Raw genomic sequence first — 20,186 nt, 5'->3', positions numbered from 1 at the left:
GGAGCAGTAACCATGGATTCAGAGCTTCTGTTCAGAGGGAAAGTCCAAGATATCTATAAAAGCCATAGTCCTTTCTTTAAGTCCCAGGCAGTATGTATTGTAGTTCCTCATGGCTTTGAACCACAGTTAACTATTTCACTTCTGTTGACTATGTTTGCTCATCTGGTCTTTTTAGCTGCCCATGTAGGAAAATCTAGAAAGGAAAGAGTAGCTGCTGCTGTGGTAACTGCATTAAAGGTAATATTTCTTCTAAAGATACTATAAACAGTTTTCTGGAGTCTGGTGCCTTTTACGGTGTAAACAGAAACAGGACAGAAGTGAAGTTTCTTTTGTCCATGCATGTATCTGTGTATCTGAGTGGAGTGATGCCCATGTTGTGCAAAGTGCTTCACTCTTCAAGTTTAAATTGGAAGAAAAACACTTGGGAGCAAAAGTCAAACAAAAGCACTAGCCAGAAATGAACTGATTCTGCTAAATAAGGAGAATCTATGAAAAAGTCAGTAAGTCAGATACTGCTAAAGTATCCAAAAGATTTGCTGATTTCTTCACTGTGTCAGAAGAGGCCTGGATTTTAACCTAAGTTGCAATACTGCCTGCTGATTTCTTCACTGTGTCAGAAGAGGCCTGGATTTTAACCTAAGTTGCAATACTGCCAATTCAGTTAGCTGTCTGAGGTATGCTAAACTGTTTATTTCTATCCAGTTAGAAGACAGTTCATGCAAAGTGATTGTTCAAACACAAAGGAAATTATTTTTTTTTAAATGCAGGATGAATAATTTCTAGTGTGTATTTATTACGCCTTTTGAAGCACAAACAATGGGAAATTAAGTTCTTAGAGGCTATTAACAGAGGAACAGATACAAATAGTTTGTTGTGAAAAAAGAATAGAGGTGGTATAATAAGATGCATGTAAAAGATGAACAAATGATGCAATAGAATAGCAAGTTCTGAATCATAGAATCACAGAATCACCTTTGAGATCATCAAGTCCAACTGTTAATCCTGGACTGCCAAGTCCATCATTAAACAATGTCAATATGTATAGAGAGAAATTATATATAATTTTAGATATAAATATATAAATAATTTATATATATAATTTTTTATATAAAACCACCTCCCTGGGCAGCCTGTTCCAATTCTTGAACACCTGTTCAGTCAAGAAATGTTTCTAAATATCCAATCTAAACCTCCGCTGGTGCAGCTCGGGGCCGTTTCCTCTGGCCCCGTCCCTTGTTCTCTGGGAGCAGAGCCCGACCCCCGCTGCCCGCAGCCCCTGCCAGGCAGCTGTAGGGAGCGACCAGGTCCCCCCTGAGCCCCCTCCTGCCCAGGCTGCCCCCCCCAGCCCCCCAGCCGCCCCCCCAGGCCCGGTGCCCCAGCCCCTGCCCCAGCCCCCTGCCCGTCCCTGGACACGCTCCAGCCCCTCCGCGTCCCTCCCGCAGCGAGGGGCCCAGCCCTGAGCCCAGGGCCCGAGGGGCGGCCGCACCAGTGCCCCGCGCAGGGGGACGGGCACTGCCCGGCCCTGCCGGCCACGCTGCTGCTGACACCGGCCAGGGCGCTGCTGGCCGCCTCGGCCCCCTGGGCACGCCGGGGGCTCACGCCCAGCCCCCCCAGGCTGCTGCCCAGCCCCCCCCGGGCCCTTTTCCCCCGGCCCTGCCCAGCCCCCCGGCCCAGGCCCGCGGCGCTGCCCGGGGCTGGTGTGACCCGCGGGCGGGGCCCGGCACTCGGCCTTGTTGAACCTCATCAGTTGGCCTTGGCCCATCAGTCCAGCCTTCCCAGGTCCCTCAGCAGAGCCTCCTGCCCTCAAGCAGATCAACACTCCAGCCGAGCTTGGTGTCTTCTGCAAACTGACTGAGGGTGCACTCGGTCCCTTCATTCAGATTGCCAATAAAGAGATTGAACAGGACTGGCCCCAGTACTGAGCCCTGGGGAACTCTGCTTGTGACCAGCCACCAGCCATGTAACTCCATTTACTACCACTTGTTGGGCTCGTCCACCCAGCCAGCTTTTAACCCAGTATGGAGCATACCCATCCAAGCCAAGTTTCTCCAGGAGAATGCTGTGGGAAAAGCAAAGTTAGACTGTGTTAGCTACTGAACTGGTCTGTGGCCTGTGGCAGGTTGTAACATTGACCCATTCTTGAGAAATGACAGAAGAGGGACACTGCCTGTGAGGTTGCACTGGAGAGGCCAAAGAAAGCATCTTCAGAATTTTCAGTTGCAACATCCAAATGCTGCTTCCTGTGAATGCCTGGTGCCATGTAAACTGACCCATGACCCAAAACCCCAAATTATCTGTGGACAGGAGACCTGGAGCCAGGTATTTATCTGTGTGACCTTCCAATTACACGCCCCGTCATTCCCTACAACTGGCAGGACAGAATAAAACACTGCTTGTGCTCCTGACCCCTCAACCAGTCACCCCAAGGCCCGGAGGTCTCTCTTGATTGCCCTCAGACTTCTTATTTGGACTTTATCATTGCCCACTTGGAAGACCAGTAATGGGCAATAATCAGAGGGCTGTACCAGGCAAGGGAGTTTTCTAGTAACATCCCTTGCCTGGGCCCAGGGAGGCAGCAGGCTTCCCTTGGGTTAGGTTCAGTTGCCATACTGAATCCTCTGTTCCTCTCAGAGTGGGGTCGCTGGTGACAACTGCCTTTCTTTTCTTCCTGGCAGTGCTGGTTGTGATGTGTGGGGGCGACCGACTCTCCCTAGGCAACTTCTCCAATCTGGATGGACCTTTGTCCACATCATCATTTTCCTGCCCTTCGGGTTCCAGAGTCACATTTGTACACGGGTACCTGGGAAGGTGAAATAGGCTAGGGGGTGATTCACCTGGTGCCCCAAGCAGGGGCCTGTTTCCATTCCTCCCCACTTAGGACCCCTCCATCTGCCTGAAGGTGAGCAGGTAGGGGAGCCTCTGCTTCTTGTGATGTGTCCATCTGGTGCATTTGTCTCAGTGATGTCGCTCCACCAGTCTATCTCCCTCTCACAAACCTTGATAGTCCTTAACCTTTCTACATCCTCTTGCAGCTGTGTCACCAGGCTGAGCAGATCGGCCATCAGGTTGCACCTCACAGAGGTGTTATCTCTGCTGCCTTCCCATAGCAGTGACCCGCTCAGGCACCCTCTGCAGCCCGTGACTTCGGCAGCTTCATGTTTACATGGGACCTCCATCTGGGCTGCCACACGCTTTCTGGTGCTGGTTTTCGGCCAAGTGGAAACCATGGCTAGTTTTCTTCTGGAAGGGTGATGACCACTGCTGAAGGCCACCTCTTTGATCCATTACAGGGACAGCGGCCTTCCTGCACGCCCTCCCTGCGCCAGCTGGCTGTTCACCACGTTCCTCAGCATTTGTACTCCCTGGGTGCTGCTGTCATACGTGTTGGGGTTTGGCTATCTTCAATACTGGCCCCACCTACACTTGAGTTAAGAGCTGCTGCTCATCAGGGTCTCAAGACTTCCTGCTCTGGGGCGGGGGGCTGGGGCATCCCCTTTCTCTCTGCCCTCGCTTCTCGGTTTTGCTAGTTCAGGGAAAGCTCCCCATGGTCCTGTAGCATCATCCTCCACTGGGGAGCATGTCTTCCAGAGTGGCATGCCTCGGAGACTTGTCTAGGATTGTCTATATTCAAATGGTGAATTCTTTCTTTTTCTTTTTTTCATCTTTTAATTGACTTCTGTGTTTGTAATACTCACCTTTAGTAACACTGACAATGCATCTGGCCTCTTTTCAAACCTAGTCTAGAAGCAGCCACAGCTTCAAATGCATACCTAAGGCTAAATGAATTGGCTATGAATCAATAATTAATGTGCTTTAGAAAACAAAAACAAAAACCTAAACCAAGGCAAAAAAAATTATGATAGTTCCCAAACTGTCAGATATGTTGTAGTAAAATCCATCAATGGGGGAAAAATGAGCAAGATACGTTATCCTCCTTTCTTTCTCTGGTCTGAGAGGTTCAATCCAACCATATGAAGAATGTGTTGCTGTGGGATCTCAGACAAAGAGAGCGCTGCTTGTCCAGTGAGACAAAATGGAGAGTGTGGAGGCTGGAATTAACCAAAACAAGTGATGCTCAGACGTTAGGATACTTAAAAGATTCCTTTACACAAACGTTCCTTATCTTCAAGTTTGATTTCACAAGGAAGGGGCATGCACGTTTTAAGTCATGCTTTTTCATTTTATTCTGCAGAAGTACTTGCATTCCTTGCTCTAATTCATGAAAGATTAAAGCCATAAGAAAAGTTAGACTATGTTAGCTACTGAACTGGTCTGTGGCCTCTGGCAGGTTGGCACATCGACCTGTTTCCTGAGAAGTGACAGTAGAGGGACACAGCCTGTGAGGTTGCACTGGGGAGGCCAAAGAAAGAATCTTCCAAATTTTCATTTTGCAACATGCGCATGCTGCTTCCTGTTGAGTGTTTTGCTGTGTAGGTGTTACCAAGGCTTTTCACCAATGTGTGAACAGTTAGGTGCTTTGGCAGATGGAGAAAGTCAGAGAGGTGGTGATCCCAGAAGTGGTGTGCCATGAGATGCAGTGAATGATACGTGCCAAGAAAGGGCATAACTGAGTAAAACCTAATACATTATTAGAAATGCATCAGAACAGGAGATCTGAGATTTTTCATGTCTACTAACATACACATTCTTTAAAAAAATGCTTATTTCCGAGTTTGTTCACCAGTTGCAGCAACTAGAGGTTTAGGAAGAGTGAAAAGCTCAGTTCCAATATGTTTATGCACAAACCAACAAGTTGCATTTAATTAAGGTGAAAATTAGGTTCTCAGTGAGAACCTACAGTGAGTACAGACATCAGTATTTTAGGGCTTACTGGCATATGCTTATCTAAGTATTAATGTTGTTTAAAAGGCATTATAAGACTCAAACCACACCATTTTCAGATACTCAAACTAGTATTTGTGTTTAGTTTTGCACACAAAACCCCAGTTCTCGTGGTAGATGAGTCCTTACACTACATTAACCAGCTTTCTGCTTGTTGGGACAGTATGAATTAATGACATTCCTACTATGGCAAAGAGAGTTATCATAATTAGTAGGGATTCTTAGCTTCATAGATATGTCTGAACAAAGGTCCTGAGAAGCTGTTGTAGCCTTGTGCTGGCACAAGGTCTGCATTATGCACAGGCACTGATAAGATCAAGGCATGTAACAGAATCATGATCATGGATCAGGTCTTAAAGCCCTGAGAAACAAGTAAGAAAAATATTTTTTTTTTTAACAGCTAAAACTCAGTGTGTTAGAAATGTAAACCACCATATCCAATCATGACTATGGGAAAGTAAATTTGAACTGGCATTAGATTAACCGAAAGGCATTCTTGAAGATGTCTTCTTGGGTTTCTCAATGTGTAAGTAGGGTGGGGACAGTAAGAGCGTGAAATCATATGAAGACATAGGCACGCCAACATATTTAAGCACAAATGTACTCTTGTTGAAAGAGAGAGGTATGCCTTGATTAAGAATTCTTACTACTTTTCTGTCCTTCTTAGGCAGGTCAACTTTTTGATCATCAGTTATGTTATTCATTATGAACAGTCTAATGAGGCCAGAATTTGGTCCTGTAAGATTAATTTTTGCAGATAGGAAAACTACGTTGTCAGTGTCACTTGATTTATTCAAAAATACGACTGAATGAGCTATAATTTATAAGGGGAACTATAATGGTCATAAAATGAAAATATTTCAGTTCAGCTTCTGCCTTTCCTGGCATGAAATAAGAAACATCTGCAGGAGTCATTAGCTCATAGCTGAACAATAAATACATTAGCCTAAGTCAGCAGCAAAAGTAAGCAGTGGATTAACTTTGTCCTCACCAGTAGTGTCACTGGGATCAGTCTTAGTTATATTAAAATAGCAGACCCTGACCAGTGTAGCATAAACAAAGTAATTAGATATATCAATCTGAATGCAAGTTGTGGCTACTTGAAAAACATCGGTGCATTCGTCACTTGCCCTCTCAAGATGGAAGAAGAGACCTGAGCACTTTCAAAGAATCAGTAATCCAAAGTTAAATAGATTATGTTTCAAGTATTGCAACTGAATATGTGAACACCCAAAACCCATGAAATAAAATTTTCCTAAAGTAAGGACTGTGAATATTAAACTAGCAGGCTATGAATCTTGATACTGTTAGAATTGGGATGTGTTAAGCATTTCTTTCATGCGTCTTACAGTTAAATACAGAAAGAATTAAATTACACAGTTCTTGTCTGGCCTTGCCGAAATCAAACTTATAGCAGTACTATTAGAGAAATATCCGACCCTTGTTTGGGAAAAGAAATATTAAAACTCCAATAATCTGGTTAATCAGAATTGAATTAAAAGACTTATTTTTATATAATTTAATTTCCCACCAAAATTAATTTCATACTCTGTAACAAACAGTATTGTATCCACGTTTCTGAGATGTGTTCATTCAAAAAATAGTCCGTAGTAGGTCCACTTTCTTCTTTGAATTGGCAGCCCTAAGTCACAGACTTGTTTGTTGCCTACCATTTCCTTTTCTTTGCAAATTTGCTTGTCTACTTCAGCTCTATAGGGCTGATTATCCTGTGAGACATGTGATGTTACCACATGCCTTTGGCCTGCCGGAGAAAAAACTACATTTTCTGTGCTGAAGTCACATACCTTGGTGGGGCAGGTCTTCCTGGAACCTGAGGACTCTACTTGGTTCAGTGGGACAGGAGATGGGGCTTGCAGAAGCAACTTAACAAATATAGCTAGTTTGTACCTTTACAGTCTTCGCTACCATATTTAGGTGGGGAGGAGACAATTTAGCTTTATAAACGCAGAATTTTTTTAATGTCATTACTCAGCACGTGGTACATGAAACACAGCGGCAACAGTCTGTCTGGTGAGAATTGGAGCAGCAAAGAGAATGTGATTAATGGAAAACCAGAATGCAGTACAGTGAAACTTAACTTTAGTGACCTACCTGGTGAGAACAAAGTGATTAAGGGAATATAATTAAAAGGAATCAAAACGGCCTAACAAAGCAGCTGAGTAGTAGCACAAAGGAAGGGGAGGGAACTGATTCCACAGTTCAACCAAAACCAGCAAAATTAAGTTTTGCTGATTAGTAAGTGCCATGTGTAACCTGTAGGACTATGTCACCTGTAGGACTACACGTTTCCACTCTTCGGGAGTACGTAAAGTTTAGAAGAATCTGCAGAAGGGTCCTGAAACCCTGTGTCAGGGGGAAATGGTGACAGAGGATCTGAGAATACAGGTGTCATGCTTCAGGGAAAGTAGAAAGATATGCTCTGTTTAAAGGAATGGGTAAACACAATCAAGCCACACTTACAAACAAAACAGTGCATTTGGTAGCTGATTTGAGCATTTTCCAAAGAACTGAACACATTCATAGCACTTGGGGGTTTTTGGTGTGGGCTTTTTTTAATATATATAAAGATTTTCTTTATTTTAATATATGTGCACTGTAACATTTTTAACAAGCATTCAGGGCCCATTATTTACAAGCTTGCAACTTGAATAGAATTGTATTGCTGATTGGCTGTGAGGATTCATCAACATTAGGACCAAAACAGACTATTACGAAATACAGGATGACCTCCTGTAACTCATGGTGTGTCATCGCACCCAAATATTGCTGCATGAAGCCCAAAGAGTCAGACTAGAGGTTTGCATTTCTCAGGAATCTTACAAATGTGAGGTACACAGAAGAGGTGATTTTAAAGTAGGCAATTTGATGAGGTGGGATAAGACCAGCTGACCTAGTTGGCAGCCTCTGCTCTAAAAGTAGGTGGAAAGTGCCATTTTTTTAAATGATGTATATTTCAGGGTATTTTTTTCCTGACCATTTACTTGACTACCACTCTGGTACATTATACGGTTACACCTTCATCTAATAGAAACATCACTTTATATTTCAATGTGAACGTCTCCAATTTACTGAACTTTATCATCTTTGTAAGCATGTGTTTAAAAACAAAAGCAAAAAGCTTTTCAGGATCTGGTTTATTTTCTCTATGTAAATAGTGCTCAGGTGCTTCTCCGTTTATGTTTCCACCACCTGAGTAATGGAACTCTCTAACCCTTATTTTCATTTTTGCTAGTGTTTCTTGTTCTGATATTTCTGAGGTGTTCATTGTATCTTTCTTTGGTATTTTCAAGTCTGCTGAAATGTAGACACAAGAACGGGATAGCTTGATCCAAATTTGTTTTAGCAGCATCATAAGATAATTTTACAATTTTACATTTTTACAAATTTACAATTACAAATTTAAAATTTATAATTTTACAAAAACAGCAAACTAATTTAAAGGGATTTTTTCTGAGGGTTTGTTGTGTCTCCATATCCAGGAATCTTAACTGTAATATTTACTCCTAGTATTAAAAAAGAATGGGTGTGATGACGGAAAATGGACTGTATGAACACAGCAAAATAATTCTTTGATCAATGGGTAAATATAGATTGCTGATGAGAAAGCCATCAGGAGCAAGAAAAGATATAAGTCTGGCATTCAGTCATAGAGCAGCATCATTGTCATGTAGGCAGCTGGGCACTGCAAGCTGTACTTTGGACTGTACAAGATCAACAGCAGTCCCAGCTTCAAAGAGCATGGGAGTGTGGTTGTGTGCATTTGAAGGAAGTGTGAGGTGGTGTAATTCAATGTGATGTGTGCCCAGAGAGAAGCTGAATATAGAAATAAAGTTTCCCATAAATATTTCAAGAGTAATGTTGATGAACGAAAGGATGAGCAGTATGAAACCCTGTAGTATTTCGAAATACACCAGAACAGATCAGCAGCTTAGTGTCAGGGATAAACTGGTGGTTCTGCTTTTACCCTGGAAAACTGCAGAAGTTATTTAAAAACGGATATTAGTACTGGCTGCTATGCAACATAGTGTGTCCTGAACAAAACTGGATGAGAATTGGTAAGTCCTGGAAGCTGGATGAGACATGATAAGTTCTTCTGGATTGTTCTGACCATCCTCAACACATTTTTGGAAGGTGTTCTTGAACACGGACTCTCTGTGGTCCGGATGTATCCTTGGTTAGTGTAATACCAGGTACCACTGGCATTATAGAGATTGCATTCTTACTGAAAAGATATAAGAGATATAAGATATATGATAATGATATGAGGTGGTGGCACCCTGTAAATGTAATTTTATTGCAGAACAGCAGCAGATAACAAGCTCGTACTTGCAAGAGGTGATGCAGACCACAGGGCATGTATGGGAATATCCTTTTGAAAGGCTTATGAGAACCTTATTCACCTCCAATTTGGAGCAGGAGAGCTGGAAAAAGTTTAATATAGGAACAGCCTAAAGGATTAGTGTCACTAGTATCATAGGTTGGAAACAATTTCCCAAACCACAGTAGTAATACAAAAGATCTGGGACACTTATTCATGGAAGATCATACTTGAAGACGTACACAGCATACAGAAAAAAATGAAACAAAGAAGTTTATATCCAGTAAAAAAATCTAATTGATTTGCAAGATGTCTATCAGGAGAAAGTAATTTGGACTTTCAGTTAAAGAAAGAGCAACATCCCTCTTGTCACTTGTAGAACAAACAGTACAGAAAACAGACATGAAGTACCCTTTAAAGGCTTCACTGTGACTAAGAAAGCAAAAAGACTTTTAAAAGATGAAGGAGAGGAAACATGGACAGAAAGTTGTTTTTGTTTGCTTGTTTTCAGTTTACTGGTTCAATTTTTATGGATAACATGTATTTACCATTAACAATTTCTTTAATGTTATTAGGAAGCAAACAACATCTGCCATTCTTTAGTTTTCACCAAGTCGCTCAATCAACCAAAGTGACAGTCACTTTTTAAGTTGCCTGATAAATCAGGGATAAGACTATCTGAAGGAAAAGAAAGCTCATTGAATTGAGCTGTCATCTCCCCTAAGGAGCACAGAAGCTTCTGCCAGTGTAAGAAGGAGCGGGGGAAAAAAAACACCTTAACCCTTTCTCCTGTGACCTGTTTGACTGCCTTGATGTGCAGCAGCCAAGCCCAGACATGCAACTATTAACCTTCCCCAGACTTGTGAGGCCACTGGTGGACTGAAGGCTGAAGATCTTTACAGTATAATATGTTTTGGGAAACAGCTAGAACCTCATTAAGCTTCTCACTCATTGAGGTGTGCATTTGTCGTGGCAAAATGGTAGCAAAATTTATATGATCACTTTTTGCTGGGAAAACTTGATCTAATTACAGAGGAATTAATTATCCTGGGATTGTAAGCTTAGATTTTGTCGTGGCTAGACTGAACTCCAGTGATGTCAGTGGAGTTTCCATCTGCCTTACATAGGTCTGAATTGTGCCTTAGTGTTGTGAGAGTCCATTTAAAAAATTCTCAAATGGCAAGAAAGTACAGTAAAGGAAGCATAGCCAGTGGAAAGTAATATAAATGTGTATTTGATTGATTTATTCCAGTTTAGAAGAAGACAATAAATTCACTCAGTCACTTTTACATTTATAAAGTGGATCTTATGTAAAAACCTTTGTGTGGTGCAAAGAATCAATAAGAAGATACATAAGTGAAGGAAATTCAGTCAAATATTGGCTGTTTCAATTTAGCCATTGACTGCAGATAGCAATCAGAAATTTTGGTCTGTCAGCCTGCAGCAGGAGGGCACACAAGTATGTATATATATGTGTGTGTGTGTGTGTATTTGTTTTACATATATAGCGTGTCACTGTGTTCTTTTAATGCAGAGTCACGACTGAAATTCACTAGGTTAAAACATGGAACATTTATGAAGTAGAAGAATTTGCTGACCAGATGAATATTTCATGACTACTATTTTTTATGTCTGTTTCTTGAATATATCTTGTATTTAGTCATAATAATCTTTGATGTAGAAAGCTCTTGCAGAATGCTGTACATAGTAATTAACATAGACTTTAAAATATATGGCTTAATTTAAAATTTAATATTGTAGTGAACTTCCTTAAGGGCAGTATTTTCTGTTCAGTGAAGTCATCATAAAATTCCTGGTGAAAAAAAAAAAAAAGTTTTGGAGGGGAAAAAAGTTAATTTTGTTTGACAGAATATTGTAGGATTAATTTTTGTATTTCAGTTAATCCAGTGGAGTTATTTCAAGTTTAATTTGTTATTGGATAGTGGTATTAGATACAGTTTTGTGTTAACGTTAATAATGCTGTATAAAGTTGGGCAATTGAAAATGCAATAAAACTGCACCTGTTAGCATTATAGGCGTTTAGATCTTTAAACCTGAACTTTTTTTTTTTTTCCATGAATATTAACTGGAAAATGCCACGGGGCCCATGCAAATTATTTATGAATGTGAGTTAAATTCAGAAGTTTGGTTGTTTTTTTTACTTTAAAAACTGTTGCATATGTCATTGACCTAAAACTAACAGGAACAGGTTTAACCTAAAAACTTGGAAAATTTTTCCTGAAAATAAATTAATGAATTTCATTTTTATTTTTGTGAGGCATTTATTGATGTCTAATTTCAAATTTTTTCAAAAATACCCAAAGTGTTTTAAAATTGTTGGACTTTTACTTTGTCTCCTAAAAGGGTTGAAATTAAGGTGAGGTATTTCGCTACAAGCATAGAAGTTTTAGGTTGACCTAAACATAAAGTTTTTCACTTCTACTTAATACCTGCTAATTTTTTTTTCCCATTAGGTAGGGAAAAAAAGCCAACAAAAGATTATTTTTCAGGTTCTGTCCTGAAGAAAGCAATTAATGATGTAGAAGACAAGCTAGTAATTTCTTGTTCCTTACTGCACTTAACTATAATGAAAATCAATTGTGTTCCAGGCAAGGTCTTCTCAGTAGTTCCTTTAAGTTAAGTATGTAAGTATCTGCCTGTCATTTTCCCAGAACTGCAGAAATATACACTTAGAGCATTTAGATGTATTTACCTTCAACATTAGAGATGAAGACTATGGAAGCAATAGGGATTTTTCCGTCACTGTCATTGTAATTAGTCTTTTAAATGTAATGTATTTCAATAATGGTACTATGACAGCCAAGATGTCATAAAATGTATGTTAGATCTTTATGTAAAGAGATTGAAAAGTGGCAAATACTTACAGGAAGAAAGTTGAGGAACTGTAGAAATATATTTTGTTTCACTCTCATTGCACAGCCCTTCATTAATTGTTCTTTAGACACAATGTGATTCATAGAATCACAGCAGGACTGAGGTACGGAGCGACCTCTTGGATTCTGTGGTCCAGCTGCCCCCGCTCAAGCAGAGCCACCTAGAGCTGGGTGCCCAGGCCCATGTAAAGATGCCTTTTGGGTATCTCCAAGGAGGGAGCCTCCACAGCCTCTCTGGTCCTATAATAACATATAAAAATCTTACATACTGTCCAGGGTCTGGAATCCAGTGGTGAGCACTTTGACATCCCAAACAAAAGTGATGCATCAGCAGATAAGAGGTAAAGTTATGGTTCTTGCACTCACTGATTCAGAGCACCATACAGCTTTCTCTGCTTATCCTGTATTTCTTTTTATGCCTTTTTATGAAGAACACAAGGCATTACTGAATCCAGAAGCAGGGATAGAAGTACTGCTTTACATTATTCTGACCTGAACCAACCAGGTAAAAAACATTTGCAACATCTCAAGTGCTGAGGAGAACAGATTATATGAAGAGCAATCCGTGCTTCTGTGATGGGCTGCAATGGTGTGCAGTGGAGATGCGAGTCTGTGGAAGTGCTCTAGCCTCCATCAAACACCTGCTGAAAGGGAGTAACGGCAAGGAGAGGTTTTGCCATCTGTTTGCAGCACCAAAGAGGGAAAAACAAAAGGAGTGAAGGACAGATTTTTAACACAGCTTGCCAGAGCCCAACAGCTCTTATTTCTCACAATGGGACATGCTGGTTGGGATTGCTTTTGAAATGCAGCTGCTGGAAAGGGGTGCTAAGCATCCTCTGAAGATGCGGACCTCTTCTTCTGGCAGAAGGTGCAGGCAAAATGAATAAATCTGCTCTGAGGAATGTGTGGAAAAGTAGGGGTGAGATGGGTTTCGGAAAATCCATACACTTGGGATGAGAAAAATCTTTAAAGCCACCCCCACCCCCCACCCCAAAATAAAAAAAAAAACACAACCAAAAAACAACACCTCAAAATCGATAGGCCTTACTCCTACTAGTAATAAAAATTGAAAGGTGTGGAGGAGCACCAGTGTGCTGATTGATGGCTGCTGTGAAAATGCTTCTTACAGGGGTGAAGTCAGAGAGGCTGATAAACTTTTGACTTCAAGCAGCTTTATTCATTAAGATAAAAGAAAAGTCAATGTAAATTATCTTCACTTGGTTGTGAGAAAAATACTTGAGTACTCAGCTTCTATTATTTTCTGAAAAATTAAGAATGGTGTATAGCTGACAAATTAAGGGGGGAAATGTAGCATTTTTAAGCAGAATAAAGAAACCTCACACCAGGTGTATTTCTTTACCTCATGTCATAGTGTTCTCTCTTGCCTCGTTTCACTGCATATAGCAAAGCCACATCAGTGTCAGCAAGAGAGAGAAATATCTGTTTTTACACTTACGTTTAAGCATATTTCTCTTTTGGCATTTCTGTTTGTTGAAATACAGTTGTCTGCAAAGAACTTTGCATGCTTAGTAAAACCAGTCTAGGGCACAGCAAGTTGTACAAACTGCCTCAGGTTTAATGTAAGCTTCTTTGTCACTCATATTTTAGGGCAGAACAACGTGCTAGGTGTGTAAAGGTCCAGGTGCAGTATGGCTTCTGCAGATATCCTTAGAGAAACAGGTATTTTCCATGAGTCACTGTTGCTGTTTATAACATATATATGTGGTAATACATCTAGATGAGGGCAGTTTTTTATTGGACGTTATTGTCACTGTTTTGCCACAGTCTACATCATACATATTTTTCACCATGTTATTTTCAGTATTAAAAAAACAATGGATTCAAATTTATTTATTGTATATATTTGAGTTGTAGTGAAGTTAAATATAAATCTAATATTAGCTGCAAAATTAGTAGGGTCTTCTTTTGTTTCTGTCGAATCAGAAAAGCTAGAGGTGAATACTGGTACGTCAAACATTCCTTAAGCAGTATGTTCCAGTCTCCAAAATTTACCTGGCAATCAGAATATTTACTCATTTAAAAATATCTGCTTTGCCTTTCTTGCACCTAGTGCAAGTCTTCTCTTTCCTGTACTTATATTCATGCTGTGTAGCTTTATTGCAGGGTATTTCCTGTTCCTTATTCCTGAAGTTACTTAAAAACAATTAAAAACACGTACTGCACCAAAGTGATGTCTTCCTGCATAGGACTCCTCTTAACACCACATCCTTGATTTTAGCTGCCATCTGCTCCTTTGAATTCTCCTCGTGGCATGCTATACAATTTACAGTTCAAATTTTCTGTGTTGAAGATTGTTTGCATGGAAATTATCTCAGTAAAGCAGTATGCTGACCCTCAGTCATGCTGAAAAGAGTACTACAAATTTGGATTTAAAAAATAAAAAAGTTAATTCTTCTGTAGCGTTTAAGAGCCAAGCAAGGCAAGAGAAGTATATGCCCCGAGTCCTAGGCAGCTTTGTTCAATATATTGTAGAGTATTTTCTATGAAACAGTGACTTTTGAATACTTTTCATTTTGTCTTGTTGCAATCTGAAGACTTTTCGTATGTTGATAAAATTGTTCTCTGTTGGTTTATACAGCTTCATTCCCCAGAAAGGATGGCAGTATGAACTTTGTAACTGGCGTATTAGCGAATTTGTCAAAACCCACGAAGTATTTGGGAAAGCACTGAAAATTGCAGGATACGTACTTGTCCTGAAATTTTAGGGTTTTAAAGTTACTGGGTTTTCCTGTGTGTTTTTTGAACTTCCTAGTATCTATTTCCATGGGGCAAACTGGTCAGTCTGAAGGTAATTTGCTGCCAGCAGACTGGTTGGTTGAGGTTAGTCTGGGTTAAGAAATAGCATAGTGTCACAACAAGTTCGTGCATTGAAGTTAGTATCTGGTGTTACAGGACCGTGTAGAGTTGTGGTTTATTTGTCCTAACTGCTATTTTCTGTTTGAGTACACTTGGTTTTGTTCATACAAGTGCTAGGATATTTTCTGATTACATTGTCTGTTCTTTTGGAACATATACATCTTCTCAAAACTGCATATGGCAGCATGTGTGTGTGTGTGTATATTCAAAACTCTGTGATATTTCAAGTCATGGCAGATTACTCCTGGTTTCAGAATTATGGCTTTAAGTACTGTTGTGCATTTGGCAGCACTTGAAACCTTGGCAAGAACTGCAGCTGACTAAGAACTGAATAATTGTTTTAAAACTAATTCTTTTTCTGCTGCTTTCCTTAAGAAGAACATCCTGCCAGATACTAGGCTCAGTGGGTACTCCGTTGGCTGCTTTGTTCTACAGAGTTGTAAATGTGAAGGTACTAACCACAAAAATAATTATCTAATCTGCAAAATATAGAATTTTACCTAAATAAATCTTTTATTTCATATTTAAACATGTACTCATTCAGCACCAAACCCTGATACTTAGAAAAAAAGGAAGATTAGTGAGAATTAATTAGCCACCTTTACTGGCATTTCTGATGTCATTTTAAGACATCTATGACATAGACCTGATTTTTTTTTTCTCAGATACCTTTTTGTTAGAAATTTATTTATTGAAATAAAATAATGAAGAGAAGAAAGAATAAGTTTTTCTTTAAAGTAGGCTTTAAGTGGACGTAAACCTATGAAGAGTGATAGGTTTCCTCTGTTGAGTGCCACGGACATTTCTAGGTTTTCTTAATTAATGACTTTGTTTTTCATTTAGCATCTGTCATCCAAGCAGGGTTTTATCCATTCATAGTGTCTCCCTTCTTGTTTTGTTTTATTTTGTTTCAAGAGTAGCTGCAAACACAACTCAGCCAGCTGAAGCTAGAAGGCGGCAATGCTGTTCCCAAGGGCGTGTGAATGGGGAAAGGTGTGCTGGTGTCCCAGTACTACAGTTACAATTAACACAGAGCAACAGAACAAACTCAACCTCACTATAAAACTGCAAGATAAAAACCTCTTACTCATACTAACAGGTATATCTTTGACCAACTGGCGTTAATGGTGCGTTTTCCAGATTTGTTGTGCATTTTCTGGATTTATCAGCTTCACGCATCTTGAAAACAATCTGTTTTTCTTAGGGTTTGCTCCTCCTCTTATATACCTATGGGGGTGAAAATTATTTGTATCAATTGTTGCAGTAGCAGCCAGTTGAGATGTTGAGTTACTTGTTATGAGTTGGGGAGATAGCATTACTCATCTGAGCCGTGGCTTGGAGGTGTCTAGCACATTTAAGCTGACAACCCGAGACAGAGCCGGGTTGTGTGCAAGGGCAGCTTTGGTGGACGCACGGCTTGTTTCACACCTCTGCTTGACCATGGGTCACCTCATCAGTCACGCCAATACTGCCCACAGGGCCATGCTGAGAACCAAAGATTGAGACACTTCATGAAAAAAGGCACTGAAGCCTGTAAATGGGGAGCACATGAAGAGACAGAATTCTTAAGCATGTACTATCAACGAAACATCTGTAAGATCAAAATCACATTCCTAGTGACTGATGTGGAGTTTTTTGGCAAGTCAGTCTTAACAATGCACAGGTCCTCTGAGATCATGAGATCTGATGCTAAGTAGAATGTCATTTATTTTTGACGTTGCAATTCAGCAAAATGTTATTTGCTCTTGAATCTTGCTCTTCACAGGGGGTTCATTTGATTAATTTTGTAGAGCTCTTGCGTAGCATTTTCCATAGAGATAATGTCATATATCTCCGTTTATTCTTTTATATATGAGCATATATTTTATTTGAATGTTATAGGCAAATGTATTTCACATTAATATAAAATTAACACAAACCTTAATGTAAACACAAAACTAATGTAATGTGTCATAATATATAACATACTATAGCACACTGTTACACTGAATCTGCCTCCCTCAAGTTACCTTACTTCAAAGTTCAGATTTTTCCCAGACCTGTCAAGGTTTCTACCTTTGTAACAGAAATAATCAGAAATCCAGAATAGGTATTGAGATACTCCAAGCATTGCATTCTTACATTATTTCTCTTAAGCTCATATACGTTGGACAACATGTATCCTGGTATATGCTTTCCAAATCTGCCCGTGTCTTGGGGTTTTTTTCCCTACTGATGTCATGCAGTATTATTAATCTCTAAGGAAAGCGTGATTAAGTTTTCCGAAGTGAACATTGTATTTTCTCTAAGAAGACAAAAAATAATGTTTGTGCTGCCATATATCTTAAAATATTTTTTCAGTGATGCATTAAAGAGGAAGAAAAATGTTCTTGAAACTGAATTTTAAAGCTGCGGAGTAGTTTACTGTTTAAGGTCATGCAGTGCTGTTATCAGACCATGACTTGGGGGTGTTCATGACTGTTTGGAGGGGCAGAAGGGGGGAGCTGTCAAATACCTGTCTCCTCTGTGCAAGTCTCATTGCTCAGGAGTCAGAAGGAGAAAGTCAGGCTGATGGTGGCCCAGCATAGTGAATCACCAGCTTGTGCCAGCTCAGTTGAGCAAAGCAGGTCCAGCTTACTCTCTCTCCACCCCTCCGAAATAAGTAAGGAGAGTAAATTATGGGTAATTACTATGGAAATGAGTCACTGTATAAGTAGATTTTTAAAATAACTTCAAGTTTTAGATCACTGCTGATGGAAAAAAACAGTGTTCTGTACGAAAGTTTTGGTGTGGTAATTTAGTGCATTTACTTATCAAGTGGAAAGAAAAGTGTTGACATTGCATTTGAGCTGATATAAAGCAAAAATAGTGTATTCTTTCAGTATTCAATAGCTTACTGGAGGCTGTTTTTTTAAACATGGCTTATCAAGCTATGGGGGGTGTGAAAGAGGTCATGGCATATATAGCAAGAGATTAAGTTCATTTGACTTTTTTTTACAAAGTGTGCATGAAGTACAAACAAGTTCATAACTGCATTTTCCTACCTATTTTTAATATCTAAGGATAAGAACACAGTACTGACAAGTAGAACTAGGTCTTTTGCATTTTACAAAAGCAATTCTCATAACTGTAGTCTTAACTCAGACCAAAAATGAGCAGTTTATTTCTAAGAAAGCCCAAACCACCAATCAAATAGTCAAAAGTAATTAAATAAACAGAAAAATAATGTTAATGGCATAGCTCTCTTGGCATCTGAATGATTTATTTTATCTGGGACTCAGCTATCCTATTTTATTTAGATGTATACCTAAGTGCAGAGTGGTCCCACTGAAACGACCATCAGAGTAATAACAGAATCCAGTTTTGAATTGCTGATGCTGGTATTCATCCTGATAATTAACCCTAAGAATATTATTCAAATAGCAGTCTGAAAAAAATTTGTTACTGGAATTCTAAGTAACTTTCATGTTCTGTTCTGGTTTTGTAGTCCTCTGCCTCTGGTACCTTGAGAAATTACAGCATGCTTGATTTACTTAGTTTGTAGTTTATTTACTTCTGATTCTGTTGTTCTGAAAATGTAAATAGTTTCTTTTTCTTGGAATCAGCTGTCATGCTGTTATTGAACTAATGATGTGTCTGACTAGTTCAATTTAAAAACAAGAGGTTGGTGTTTTCCCTTCTTTCTTTCATTGTCTTGAAATCCTTTACTCTTACAAACATATTTCACTTACAATTCAGCAATTATACAGTAAAAGAACAGGTTAGTGTAAAATTTGAAGCCTTGTTGTGATCCTGACCTATATACACCTCAAAACACGTCTAAACACTAAATGAGGAGTTAACAAAAGGGATTGGTAAGCCTATTAAGTACCCTGTTTGGGCCATTTTAGATCCTGCATTTCACAGTGTACTTTTCTTGTAATGTAGTTGTCCTAAGTGTGTATCTGAACAGCAAGCTATATACATAGACATCACCCATTTACCTCAGGAACCGTCAGTTAGAGAGAAGGTGGTTGGCTGGTGCTTCAGACAGTAAGTCAATATTTTCTATTGATTAGATTTGACAGCCCCCCAAAGGACACCATGTTACTCTGCAATTAGAAATAGCGTGTGTCCAGCATTAATTGTCGCAAACAGTTGCATATAGACTACTGTACTGAATCAACTAAGGTGTAGAATTGGTCTCAAATACAGTTGGAGTCTGTTAGCCAGGTGTTCGCTATATCTGACAAAATTTCACTAAAATAGGAAAGATCCTCCTGCCCCTTTACTAATTTCTTCAACCAGAATACATGGAGTGACACTGAAGGTAAAGCAGCCCATTTACCAAGCATTGCACTGACCTTTGAGAAAATGTTTGAAATCTTTATCTACGCCAAGTGCAAGCTCTGAAGCCTTCAGGATGAACCGGTGTTTGCCATAGCTGTAGGAGCGTTGGAGTTTGTGTAGAACTGATTCTGCAAGAAATCAAACAGAAGGAGCTTCCATTTCAACTGATAGAGAGGCTCCTTAAAAGAAAAACAAAAATAGAAGTATGGACACCTGTGTTTAGCATCTTAACAGGGTCTCTGTATCACATTTATGGAGAGTCCTTTCAAACTGCTGGGTGCTTTTACAGTGTCCAAGTAAGAAACACTTGAGTGCTGCTTTTTCTGTCATTGAAAACTGTCCCAGACTGTGAGAAGACCATTTTTATGACGCATATGTATATAAAACATACCGACTGCAAGGAGGGAAAGAACTAGGTCACTGATGTACTTTTAAAATACAGTTTTACTGTGAATAAGTCTATTTATTTTTTTTTTTTAATGTATTGGTAGTAGATAGTCTACAGTCAAAGGTGCTTTCTGATGATAACTTAAGGCAATTTAATGGTTATCTACCACCAAAAGGGAAAGGTTCTAGTATGAAGATACGGATTTTTATTGCTTTCCTCAGACAATAAACATCTGGAATGGAGACAGCAATGGACAACTGCCGCCCCCAACCCCAACAGAAAACTAAAGCCAAACCCCAAAACTGCCATTTTTGCTCCCAAAGTATTTAGTTGGAAAGAAACTGAAGGGAGCAGAAGGGGGGTGGAGGATGGAGAGATGGAAAAAAGGTGTGAACCAAACCTCTCATTAACTGCTAACCAGCAGCAGCTGGCTTATCTGTGTCATCAGACAACAGCCTTAGCTAACCCAGTAACTGGGTCCTGCGGTCCTTGTTTTGAAGACTTTAGATCAAGAGCAGTGTCTTTGTAGTGCGGCAGC

General features: G+C 39.8%; 1 protein-coding gene across 2 annotated transcripts in view; it reads left to right on the top strand.

Annotated features, from left to right (window-relative positions):
• Positions 1-20,186, top strand: part of EDIL3 (EGF like repeats and discoidin domains 3) — a 257,131-nt gene that overhangs the window by 81,585 nt on the left and 155,360 nt on the right. The window lies entirely within an intron of this gene.

The sequence above is a fragment of the Falco naumanni genome, chromosome Z, assembly GCF_017639655.2.
Source record: "Falco naumanni isolate bFalNau1 chromosome Z, bFalNau1.pat, whole genome shotgun sequence".
In the NCBI taxonomy this organism is placed as follows: domain Eukaryota; kingdom Metazoa; phylum Chordata; class Aves; order Falconiformes; family Falconidae; genus Falco; species Falco naumanni.
The sequence above is the reverse complement of the archived record's forward strand: the minus strand, read 5'-3'. Positions and strand labels throughout refer to the sequence as shown.